This window comes from Gorilla gorilla, chromosome 13, assembly GCF_029281585.2.
Source record: "Gorilla gorilla gorilla isolate KB3781 chromosome 13, NHGRI_mGorGor1-v2.1_pri, whole genome shotgun sequence".
Classification (NCBI taxonomy): Eukaryota; Metazoa; Chordata; class Mammalia; order Primates; family Hominidae; genus Gorilla; species Gorilla gorilla.
In genome coordinates this window covers 114913005-114925824 of record NC_073237.2, presented here as the reverse complement: position 1 = coordinate 114925824, position 12820 = coordinate 114913005, and the positions used below count along the sequence as shown (strand labels likewise).

The 12820-nt window shown below is 37.9% G+C and overlaps 1 long non-coding RNA gene across 1 annotated transcript in view; it reads left to right on the top strand.

Annotated features, from left to right (window-relative positions):
- The window catches only part of LOC109028285 (uncharacterized), a 71720-nt gene that overhangs the window by 38153 nt on the left and 20747 nt on the right, over positions 1 to 12820 (top strand). The window contains exon 3 of the long non-coding RNA XR_002007297.3: positions 12589 to 12628. This is a non-coding gene — a long non-coding RNA (uncharacterized lncRNA). The remainder of the gene's footprint in view (positions 1 to 12588; positions 12629 to 12820) is intronic.

Sequence of the window (12820 nt, the reverse complement as noted above, 5' to 3'; positions counted from 1 at the left end):
TAATTTGGGGAAGATGGCAGGACTGATTTAAGTACAGTCAGTGTTGGAGATGAGTGTCAAGGAGATTTATGTTGGCTCATGTTTACAAGGAATATTTCAATTTCTGAAATCCTATTTTTAACCAATAATCACATTTCCTTCTTCCTCCTCTAGTTGTTTTAATGCAAAGTATAAGCAATACATAGTTTTTGTTCAATATATATATTTAATACCTAATCATCTTTGTGCAATAATGCTGAGCATAACAGATACAGCATCATACTCATTAAGTTTACAGCCCACAAATGACAGTGAGGGGCAGACATTAATAAAATAATTACACAAGCATATAATTAATTATGAATTGTGGTAAGGGCAATGAATGAAAATTGCAGATTGCCATGAGAATAAATAACTGGTCTGGGGATGGAGTGGGCCATAAAAAAAGCCACCATTGAGCTAAGACATAAAAGATAACATTATCTTTCAGGTCTTTGGGGACAAAGGATGAAGAAGAGGTGAAAACCCATGAAAAGATTCTGTAATTGGGTTGCAGGGAGGTGACAGCTTGGCTCATTGAGTTACTGAATAAAGGCCAGTTTTCCAGGAGCAGAGAATAAAGAGAAGACACAGCTACCCATGTAATTAGGTCCAAGTTTTAGTCCTTAAGACTATTGGGGAAATTTTGAGATGGAAAAGACTGAGTTCCCCAAAATTCAATTGTGTACATGAATTAACACATTTAGGTTTTCAGATAGAAAGTGTCATAAACAGTAGTTAAAATGAGAAATTGTTTTGAAACATTATTTTTTTCTAATTCGACCTTTTCCCAGATGCCAATAGAAGTCTAAGTGCCTCGGTATTTGTTAGTATTGCCATGACATATGCACACATCCTAACTTATGTCTTCTTTGCTTTCTACGGAATCTCAGCTTAAATAGATTTCCCTGTCATTGTTTTTCAGAAAGCTCTCCTAGTGTCTGAGTTTTTAAAAAATGAGTTCAATCTTGGTTCAGTTTGAGGTTTCAGTTATAGTTCAAGCAGGTCTTGATTTGCCTGAACCAGTTTTCTTCCCCGGGCAATATCAGTCTTGCCTAGATCCGCTCTTTAGATGAAATAGAGTTGATAGTTTCAATTTCACAAGAACTTATATTAGAAGCTATTTCTCTTTTAAATAATAACAGAATTCCAGGCAAAGATGGTCAGGCGGCAAAGTTTCATAAACCTGTGAATGATAGGCTAGTACTGGAATTGATTCAAATGTTTAATTATTCGTTGAGAGAAGGTTGGCTAGAGGCTTCACACAAGAAGAGACTTTATTGATTTTATTATTCAGGGAAGGTAATAATTTTGATATATATATATATTAAAAAAAACAAGGACCAATTCCTCCGTTAAGCAATAATGACAAAATGTTTGTCAAAATACTGCTGGCAACCGAGAAAATGAAGGGGCCAAAGAGGCCTTCTTCTTTATTTTATGTCATTAATGTTGTGGTCTCTAAACCTGCAGGGGAATGTCACAATAATATAGGTTTCGTTCAAGATATTTTTGAAGTTGAGAAAAGATACACCAATTTGTTTTGAATTTATGTTAGTATCAGACTAATGTCTTTGACTGAGTACACTGTAACCACAAACCCAGTAACCGAAGACATCAGGCTATATTTTTAAGAAGGCTTACAGTCACTTAGCATAGGTAGATAATGGCCATCTGAGATCCAAGGTAACTAGGTCAGGCAGTACAAAAAGATTAATATACTTCATATATTGTGAGTGAACAAAAGCAGATCGAATTTACAGAGAGCTTAAGAATAGGTAAGAGATGAAATAACAATGTAACAAATAAACTGTAATGCTCAGAAGCAGCACAAGTACGGAAAAAAGCATTCACTAAATTATATTTAGAACACCTAAGTTTTAGGTCTATTTCTACACCTAACTAACAGCCTATTTTTGGGAAAAGAATTTTGTCTTTTTGGCTTTCAGTTCTTGCATCTCTAAAAGAGGGCTAATAAAAAAATCTCTAAAACCCTTTCCCAGCTCTATGACATTATAAAGGATTATTGTGAAAATGACAGTAGGGTTTGGGAGTTACTAGTAAAGCTGGCTAAAGGAAAGTTAGATGAAGGAATGAAATAGGAAACGTTAAGTGTATTTCCAAGGAATAAGGTATGGAGGATGTAGTATGAGGGACTATGTGGATGGGTAGAGTTTATAGAAGAAGAATAAACTGGAAAGGGTGAAGTTCTTTCTTAAGTAACTCGTTCCAAGACTGCAGCTATCCATGCTAGAATTTGGAATTCCAGGATTAATTCAGTAAGCACAATTTCAAAACACTAAATTTTAAAAGTAAAAAAGTAATCTTAGTCAATTACGCAAACATTCAGGTTGGTTTACACATATGGCTAGGATTATAAAGATACAACAACAGAACAGTAACCAGCAATGCCAGAAATTTTGTTCATCCCTCTCAGAAGGGAATCAGATTTGGCAACTATGTATACAATCTCTTTCCTCATATCTATTGAGCACCCAATAAAGGACAATATGCCAAGATCTCACATCTCATGTAATCCTGAAATATAAGTATTACTATTCTCACTTTATACATGAATAGGTGAAATGCTAAGAAAGTAAGCTGGTGATAGAGCTGAAATGCAAATGCATATGTCAAGCACTAATTCACAGCTCTTTCCAGAACTATGCAAGAACTACCTCCAAAGTGCTCTACCTCTTCTTATTGGTTTGCACCCACTGGATTTTCTAGACTACTAATCATTTCAGGTATGGAATCAGCAGGTCTTCAGTGAAAGATACGTAAACCAGAAAGATGCATCCAAATATAGCTGAGGTGATAAGCATTTAGGGAACAATAGTTTATACTGTATAGATTGGTTTTTAAAATAGTTTTTCCTGAGCTTATTTTCCTGTGAAGTTTATAGGAAATTAATGTTGGAGATACCATAAAGATGCTTTTAATAATAAAGGAAGGGCATGAGTTAATGATCTTCATTGCAGATATGGTGTTGGCACTAGAAGAGAGGTGAGATATATGGCAGACAGTTTAAAGGTGGTTTAACTAAAATTGATGGTTTATTGGATGTGGGCAAATGAGGGAAAGGAAAACAGGGGTTTTTTGATTTGGAAAACAGGATGAACAGCACTCATAAACAGGAGGAATTCAGTGGTGTAGGGGGAGACCCTTTCCTTTTCCAGCCAATCTGCCTTAATAAGGTGTTGATGCTTATGTGCTAGTTTGAGCCACCTGGTGATGCATACATAATTGCTATTCTCCTCTCTAGATATATATATAGTACAGCCTCACTCTAAGCTACAATTCCTGGCTTGGCCTCCCTCACAATCTCATTGAAACCAGGAGAGTTATCCTGAAGTCCTACCCTCCTTTACCTTTTTAATAAAAGTAAAGAAGGTTGTCCATTGACAACTGAGTCAGGTATGTACCTTTCAGTGTGAATATAGAATCGTCAATTGTCCCAGAACTGTCTTTGTAGTCAATCAGCCTAAAAATGTAGATCCTTAACTTTCATTTAAATAATTTCAATAAAACAAAGCTTTGGCTAAAATAATTCAAGTCTTTGTGGCTCATTTAGAAATACATCTTTCTCCATTCTTTAGTTTTCTGTATATTGTTTGAGATAGTGTCTTCTGTCAGGGTTCATTCCAACTACTTCTTGAGACTGCGAGTCTTCAATCACTTGAGACTAGGCAAGTGTGGACAAGTTTAGTAATTTCTCCAGGGTTTCAGAACATTTCCCTGGACTCCAGGAATGAGAATGCATCTGTTTTAGGTCCTCACCTCCCTATAAATTGCCTAGAAGTCACTGTAGTTATTATTGATACATTTCATGAGAAAAGAATGTGGCCCTGTTCACTCCTTATTATTCTGAGGAGCGACAATGCCCATGAATTGAAAGAAAAAAAAAAAAACTTCCCATTACCATTGCACATTGATATGACATCAAGGCTTATAGTAGGTAACAGCTTAAAGGAAGAAGGCATCGAAATAAAAAAAAGCGTAATAATATGGGTTCATGTGCTTTGTGAAAATGTAAACAGTTTGAATTATTAAACTGTCAACTTGTCGGGCAGAGACAAACTCTAGTCTGGAGCTAAATCCCTCTGTGGCCCAAGCCAAGGCAGTGCAGAGCACAGAAGGAAGGGAGTGGAAAAAAGATTTTAAAATTCAAATGTCTCCTGTCCTGATTGTGAGTTTCTATTGTAATCCCCCAAGAGCCAGATAGCTAGTCTGTCTCTTTCAGTCATAGGTGTATTTACTTATTCTGAGAGCTGTCCATAGGGAGAAAAAGAACTAAACAGAAATAGAAGCATGTTCTGGAAGAGAAAAAGAAAGGAAGGCATCATCATGGCAATGTAGAACATTTTTAAAACGAGTGTTGTGGTAGGCTGCTTCTACAGAATCCAAAAAAGAAGCGTTTATTTAAATGCACATGGATTTATGACATGCAGTCTCTTTGTTATGTTCCCTCATTACAGGTTATAAAATATATTCGGAAACCTTTGGAAATTAAGATCTATTCATAGAACATGGCTTGTTTAAGGCTGCACGGCATCTATTCTATACACAGCATACACACACTCACACACACACACACCACACGTATAAGAAAGACAGATAGATGGATACATACATATCCATATGCTGACATATACAGTATCACTTTGGCTTATAGGTCAGAGCACTTACCATCCACTTTCTCCCATGACAGACTCCCCACCGGAAAGTGAATAATTCTGAAGATGTATCTCTGTGTTTCAGAGGTTTTCTTCTCCCAAACAAAGAGGAATAGGATGGGTGAGAGGGGCAGATTTGGGGGAGAGAAGTCGTTTGATTATTTTACTTTTTACTTATGTATTTTTAAACTTTGTTTTAGGTTCAGTGGTATATGTGCATTTGTTATATAGGTAAATTGTGTATTACGGGAGTTTGATGTATAGATTATTTCATCACCCAGGTAATAAGCATAGGACTAGATATGTACTTTTTCAGTACTCATCCTCCTCCCATACTCTACTTTCAAGTAGGCCCCACTTTCTGCTGTTCTCTGCTTTGTGTTTATAATTTACTAAATTTCTAGCTTCCACTTACAAGTGAGAACATGCAATACTTGATTTTCTGTTCCTGTGTTAGTTCACTTAGGATAAAGGCCTCCAGCTCCATCCATGTTACTGCAAAGGACATGATCTCATTTTTTTATAGCTGCATAGTATTCCGTGATGTATATGTACCATATTTTCTTCATTTAGTGTACCATCGATGGGCATTTAGGTTGATTCTGTGTTTTTGCTATTGTGAATAGTGTTGCGATGAATATATCCATGCATGTGTCTTTATGGTAGAATGATTTACTTTCCTTTGGGTGTATACTCAGTAATGAAATTGCTGGGTCAAATGACAATTCCATTTTAAGTACTTTGAGAAATTGCCAAACTTCTTTCCATAATAGCTGAACTAATTTACATTCCCACCAGCAGTGTATAAGCTTTCTCTTTTCTCTATAACCTCACCAGCATATGTTACTTTTTGGCTTTTTAATAATAGCCATTCTGACTGGTGTGAGATGGTGTCTTACTGTGGTTTTAATTTGGATTTCTCTAATGATTAGTGATACTGAATTTTTTTATATGCTTGTTGGCCACATATATGTCTCCTTTTGAAGACTGTCCATTCATGTCCTTTGCCGACATTTTAATTGGGTTGTTTGTTTTTTTCTTTTTCATTTAAATTCCCCATAGATTCTAGATATTAGACCTTTGTTGGGTGCATAATTTGCAAATATTTCCTCCCATACTGTAGGTTGTCTGTTCACACTGTTGATGGTTTATTTTGCTGTGCAGAAACTCTTTAGTTTAATCAGGTCCTATTTGTCAACTTTTGGTTTTGTTGCAATTGCTTTGGCATTTTCAAAATGAAATCTTGGCCAGGTCCTATGTCCAGAGTGATTATCTTCCAGGGTTTTTATAGTTTTAGATTTTACATGTAAGTCTTTAATCCATCTTTAGTTGATTTTTCTTATGATGTAGGAAAGGGGTTCAGTTTCAATCTTCTGTATATGGCTAGCCAATTATCCCAACACCATTTATTGAATAGAGTCCTTTCCTCATTGCTTATTTTTGTTGACTTTGTCAAAGATCAGACAGTTGCAGGTGTGTGGCATTATTTTGGGATTCCCTATTCTGTTCCACTAGTCTCTGTGTCTGTTCGCTACCAGTACCATGCTGTATTGCTTACAATAGCCTTATAGTATACTTTGAAGTCAGGTAATGTGATGCCTTAAGCTTTGTTATTTTTGCTAGGATTGTCATGGCTATTCAGGCTCCTTTTTAATTCTATATGAATTTTAAAATAGTTTTTGTCTAATTTTGAGAAGAATGTCATCAGTAGTTTGATAGGAATAGCAACGAGTCTGTAAATTGCTTTCTGCAGTATGGCCATTTTAACAATATTGATTCCGCCTATCCATGAACATGGAATGTTTTTCCCTGTGCCTGTGTCACCTCTGATTTCTTTGAGTAGTGTTTTGTAACTCTTATTGTGGAGATTTTTACCTCCTTCGTTAGCTGTATTCCTAGATATTTTACTCTTTTTTTGACTGTTATGAATGTTAGATTTTTCTCCATCTCTTTACTTTGAACCTATGGTTGTCACTGCATGTAAGATGGGTCTCTTAAAGATAGCATACCATTGGGTCTTGCTTGTTTATCCAATTTGCCACTCTGCATCTTTTAACTGGGAGGTGTTAGCCCAGTTACATTCAAGATTAATATTGATATGTGCAAGTTTGAAACTATCATTGTGTTGTTAGCTGGTTATTATGCAGACTTGATTGTGTGGTTGCTTTATAGTGTCAATGGTCTATGTATTAAATGTGTTTTTGTAATGGCCAGTAAGAGTCTTTCCTTTCCATATTTAGCACTCTCTTCAGCACCTCTTTAAGGCAGGTCTGGTGGTAATGAATTCCCTTGCATTCGCTTGTGTGAAAACTATCTTATCTCTCTTTTACTTAGGAGCTTAGTTTGGCCAATATGAAATTATTGGTTGGAATTTCTTTTCTTTAAGAATGCTGAATATAAGCTCTCAATCTATTCTGGTTTGTAGGGTTTCTGCTGAAAGGTCTACTGTTAGCCTGATGGGGTTCCCTTTGTAGATGATCTGCCTCTTCTCTCTAGCTGCCTTTAACATATTTTTATTTCACGTTGATCTTGGAGAATCTAATGACTGTGTCTTCGGGATTTTCATCTTGTGTAGGGGTTCTCTGCATTTCCTGAATTTGAATGTTGGCCTCTAGTGACGCTGGAAAAATTTTCATTGATGAAATTTTCATAGAAAAATTTTCATGGATGATAACTTGCAATATGTTTTCCAAGTTGGTTACTTTCTCTCCTTCTCTTTCAGGGATATCAATTAATTGTAGACTTGGTCTCTTTACATAATCCCATATTTCTTAGAGGTTGTGTTCATTCTTCTTTAGTCTTTTTTCTTTATTTTTGTCTGACTGAGTTATTTTGGAGAACTGGTCTTCCAGCTCTGAGATTCTTTCCTTAACTTGGTTAGTTTGGCTGTTAATTATGAGTTTTTCAGCTCTATCAGAATAGTTTATTTCTTGAAATGTTGATTTCATCTTTCATCTCCTGTATTATTTTATAGTATGCCTTAGAATCCTTGCATTGAGTTTTGACTTCCTCTTAAATCTTGATTTTTGTTTCTATCCATATTCTGAATTCTATTTCTGTCATTTCAGCCATTTCAGCTTGGTTAAGAACTGTTGCTGGGAACTACTGTGATCATTTGGAAGTAAGAAGAAACTCTGGCTTTTTGAGTTGCCAGAGTTCTTGTGCTGTTTTTTTTCTCACCTGTGTGGGCTGATGTTCTTTCAATATTTGAAGCTGCTATCCTTCGGATTTTTTTTTAAAAATTGCTTTTATCTTCTTTGATGCCCTTGGAGATTTTATTATAAGGTGGGTTCAGTCAACTGGCTTCATTTCTGGAAAATTTTAGGGGGCCAAGTCTCAGCTCAACACTCTTGGGCTGTGTGCTTTAACTTAAGGGGGCTTGTATTGGACCCCCAGCTTTGTTCTCTGGTCCCTTAAGGTTAGGAACCTGAGGCACTGGAGAGGCTGAGGTGTTGTTCCTAAACAGCTGACCCCAACACTCTAAGCCAGCCAAAATGCTTAATCAGGGTGGTGGCACATGAATCTGTGCTTATTCACACATGCCAGCAGCAGTGGCAGGGCAGCGATAGTGCAGCAGGGTGCGTGCTTGTGAGTTGGTATGGGGCACTAGAAGGCATAGGGCTACTGACTTCCACAGGTGCATTTGCAGCAGTGGCAGTGGCAATGCAGGGTTGGAGATGGAGCTGCTAGTGTCCACTTGCACATTCACACCAGTGGCAGTGCAAAGTGGATTTGTTGGTGGATGCAGGACTGCCAGACTCCATGCATGTGTTTATGGTGGCAGCAATGGTGACTCAGGGCAGTGGGTAGGGCCACTGGTCTCCATGTGCACATTTGCACCAGCAGTGGTGGTGTGGGGGGAGGTGTACTCAAGTAAGCAACAGTGGTGTGGCAGGGTGCATGTGCATGTGCGTACTTGCCTGCAGGGTAGAGAGGTGAGGTCCTGATATGGTTTGGCTGTGTCCCTACCCAAATCTCATCTTGAATTGTAGTTCCCATAATCCCCACGTGTCATGGGAGGGACCTGGTGGGAGGTAATTGAATCATGGTATCTGGTTACCCCCATGCCGCTATTCTCTTGATAGTGAGTGAGTTCTCACAATATCTGCTGGTTTTATAAGGAGCTTTTCCCCTTTTGCTCAGCACTTCTCCTTGCTGCTGCCATGTGAAGAAGGACGTGTTTGCTTCCCCTTCTGTCATGATTGTAAGTTTCTTGAGGCCTCCCCAGCCATGATGAACTGTGAGTCAATTAAACCTTTTGTAAAAAAGTAAATTGCCCAGTCTTGGGTATGTCTTTATTGGCAGTATGAAAATGGACTAATACAGGTCCACCTTGGACTAGTCTATGCACACACCAGCAAAGCAGTGGGGTTGGTTGTGGATGTGTGTGTACAGGTAAAGTGGCTCAGAAGAGACTGTGTTGGGGTGTGGGGTGAGCTAGTGTGTGCCAGTGGGGGCTGCTCTGATGGAGCTCTCTGATGGTCAGGCACAGCCTTCTGGTGATACAGCTATTAAGTGGGGCTCTAGGAGGGACCACAGTTGGGCATCTTAGGCTGCACTGCAAAGGGTGCAGCCAGCCTGGGGTTCTGGGAAAAGAGAGCAGACAAGGAGGCAATCAGATCAGACTGGCCATGTCTCATGGGCAAGACTGCCCTGCCCTGTCCAGGTCTGATAGTTCTCTGAGGCCAAATCTCCTAAGGGAGCATAATGAGACTGGGGGAATGGGCATTCCTCGCCATGCTCCACTAGAGATGTTTCCGCACCAAATCCTCTGGGACTCTGCACAGGCTGGAGTCCTGCCCTTACCATCTCTCTAAGCAGCTCTCTCTTCCAGCTCAAGTGTCTATGGTGGTCATGGGGTCTCCTACTGCCAGGGTTCCAAAGATCCATGGTAAGAGCTAATTGCTCCTTGCCTGTTCAACTCATCTCATCCCCAGGAATCACTGGGGGCCAGGAACAAGTCCCAGTGCATGGTAGCCCTATGCTGTGTTCCCAGTTTCCTCCCCGTTCAGGCCAGTGTCTATGTTCTCCTTTCATTCACCTTCAATGCCTTCCTTCTGAAGATCTGCTCAAAGTGTATCAGTCTTGTCAATGTCCTTGTCCTTCGACAGCAGATGTTCCTTCTGGATGCATCCAGTAGGCAATCTTGTTGTGAGCTAGTTAAGTTGATTCTTTTAAAGTGACACCAAGATCTTGGCAATGTGGTCTTCAAATCTTGTTTAAAGTCTACCGTGAATAATTATTTCTCTGAACCTTGTCCTATTTCACATTTTGGAATGACCTCTCCTGTCCTCTTTATGTGACCAATGGCTACACCCAAAATAAACGAATAAATGAATGAATGAATTAGTTGATTCAAAATTATTTGCCACCGGGTGCAGTGGCTCATGCCTGTAACCCCGGCACTTTGGGAGGCCAAGATGGGCAGATCACCTGAGGTCAGGAGTTTGAGACCAGCCTGACCAACATGGAGAAACCTTGTCTCTACTAAAAATATAAAATTAACCAGGCGTGGTGGCACATGCCTGTAACCACAGCTACTTGGGGGGCTGAGGCAGGAGAATCGCTCGAATCCGGGAGGTGGAGATTGCAGTCAACTGAGATAGCACCATTGCTCTCCAGCCTGGGCAACAAAAGCGAAATTCCGTCTCAAAAAAAAAAAAATTATTTGCCACATTCGAAGATAAATGTCTCATGTGAGTAACAAAAACAACATGTGAATTAATTATTAGGCAGTGTGTGTGTGTGTGTGTCTGTGTATTTTTTATTTCACAAAGCTGTTTTTAAAATACAGGTATATTACCTGTTTGTTTGTTTTGTTTCCACAGCATTCTCCATGTTAACACAGAAACGTGGGCATATTTCATATTTTATGTGAACATCTATTCGCCCAACACGTGAATCTTGAGTCTTGTAGTTGGAATATGAATTAGTGACTTTTTGCTCATGGGTCTGATTTTCTATATTTCTCTTCACGGTTCTCATAGAAACAGATTTTTTGCCAGGATGATAGGATCATCTCCCTTTTTATTCTTTGATTGTTTGCTGTCTGTGGCTTTTCATCCTTGTGTCATCATTCGTTGGTAGAAATGTAATTACCTATCTTGTATTATTGTCAAAATGTAATCAAGAAAGTTTGATCGAGAAAAAGGGAGAATTCTGCCTCAACCAATTCAGTTTTACCATGAGGAAAATATTTTCTACTGACGGTGTTTGGCTTTCTTTTTTAAAAAAATAATACATTTCCTCCTTCTTTCTCTTCCTTTGTCACTTTGGTTTATCTTTTCTTTTTTCTCTTTATTTTTCATTCCTTCTCTGATCTTTTCTGCTTTTCTCAGATTATCTTGTTAGATAATTTATTTCATTATTTTCATGAGAAGAATTATAATCAGTTTATTATGTATTTGTCTCCTTCTACTAAGTTATAGACACTTAGAAAGCCAAAATTTTGCACACCTCTAAAAACCAAGCCCATATCTTCCAATTATTAGTTTCTAGTAAGTATCAATTAATTAAATGACATCCCTGAGAGCTTCTGAAGATCAAATTTAATATCTGCTTCTGATAGTATATGAGCATTTATGGGATGTGGTTCAGTTATGCTGAATTATTTTCAGCCACTTGCATAAACTATATGCTTAACTATTTAATAGTTATGTTTAACTATTGCACATGCTTCTCCCTATCTCTGAAATACCTTACTTTTGCTCTCCACCCTAATCCAAAGAGTGTAGCTATCTAATTCCCATTCTTTTCTCAATTCTCAAAATACATAGTATCACTTGTAGAAAGACTTCTTCATTCACCTAAATCCTTATTAAGGTTAGAAACCTGCTTGATGCTGACATAGCATTGTAAGCCTTCATCACCACAGTCTCATTATATTCATTACTATGCTTTTTTTTTTTTAAACTTGTCATTATCTTGCACAAGAAAGTAAACATCCTGTGAGTTTAGGTGTCAAAGGAGGTAGTAGTGGTTGTGTTTGTCCGCTCACAGAAATCACCCAAAAATCTGTCATCATGTTTGGCCTATAGAATATGCATATAAAATAAATGAATGTTTGCTAAATCATTAGTGTTTGTGAACAGATTGCTTAGCTCTGTGTCCACAATGTACATCAAACTAGATTTGCTTGCTCTATTTGTATGCATTTGCTTTCAGATGAGACTTATTTTGTTAATGAAAAAAAAAAGAGTGTTATTTAGTCAGTCTCTAGGGATTGTGCCTACATCTGGATACATCTATGGAAGTGGGTCATCCATGTGTGTGTTACCTGTCAGGTACCTCTTTTTGAAAAAACATTAAGAATTATTGGATTAGACAATGTAAGTGGAAACGTTTTATGAACAGTCAATTCTCTATAAATGAGCAGGGATGTGACTAGTATTACTTATTGTGAGGCCAAGTGATTTAGATTTTCCAAAATGTAACTGGGATGAACAGATAATTCGACTGGAGTTTCTGAGACGATACACAGAACACTCTCCATCGAAAGTTTTCTATAATTTATAAAGCTCTGCCTTCCCTTATTCAGATTTGAATGTTTTACCCTGCAGAGGACTGCCACACAGATGCAATTAGGGGGAGCAACTCTTATGAGCATACAGTGATCATCCCTTGTTGTTCTAGATAATGACTGGCCACATCATTTTTGCTACTTAAGTTCATTTAATATAGAGACTATGGCTGATTCAATTAAAATCACTGAAGACACTAAAAGAAAGCACTACAGAGGAGTGAACTCTCAATCGAGATAATAAAGTGACCCCGAGATGTAGAGGGGCAGAAAAAGTATGAGAGAATGAGAGACAAAGAGAGAATATCATGCATTTGCATATGACTGGTTGAGTGAATGAATGGAATAATACAACCAAATATACATTTCCATTAGGTTGAATAAAGAAGTGAATATTGAAGAAACAAAGCTTAAGGTAAGTATCAAAGCACATTTAACTTTCTCCTTAATGCTAAAAGTTTGCTCTATACAAGGTTGTCACATGGCTAGCTTTACACTATTAGTGAGTCAAAGCATGGATAGTGTTTAGTAAGACTCAAATACACAATCAGAACATGATGAGTAATTGAGCAATTAACATTCTAAAATTGTTTATTGATAATTGAAT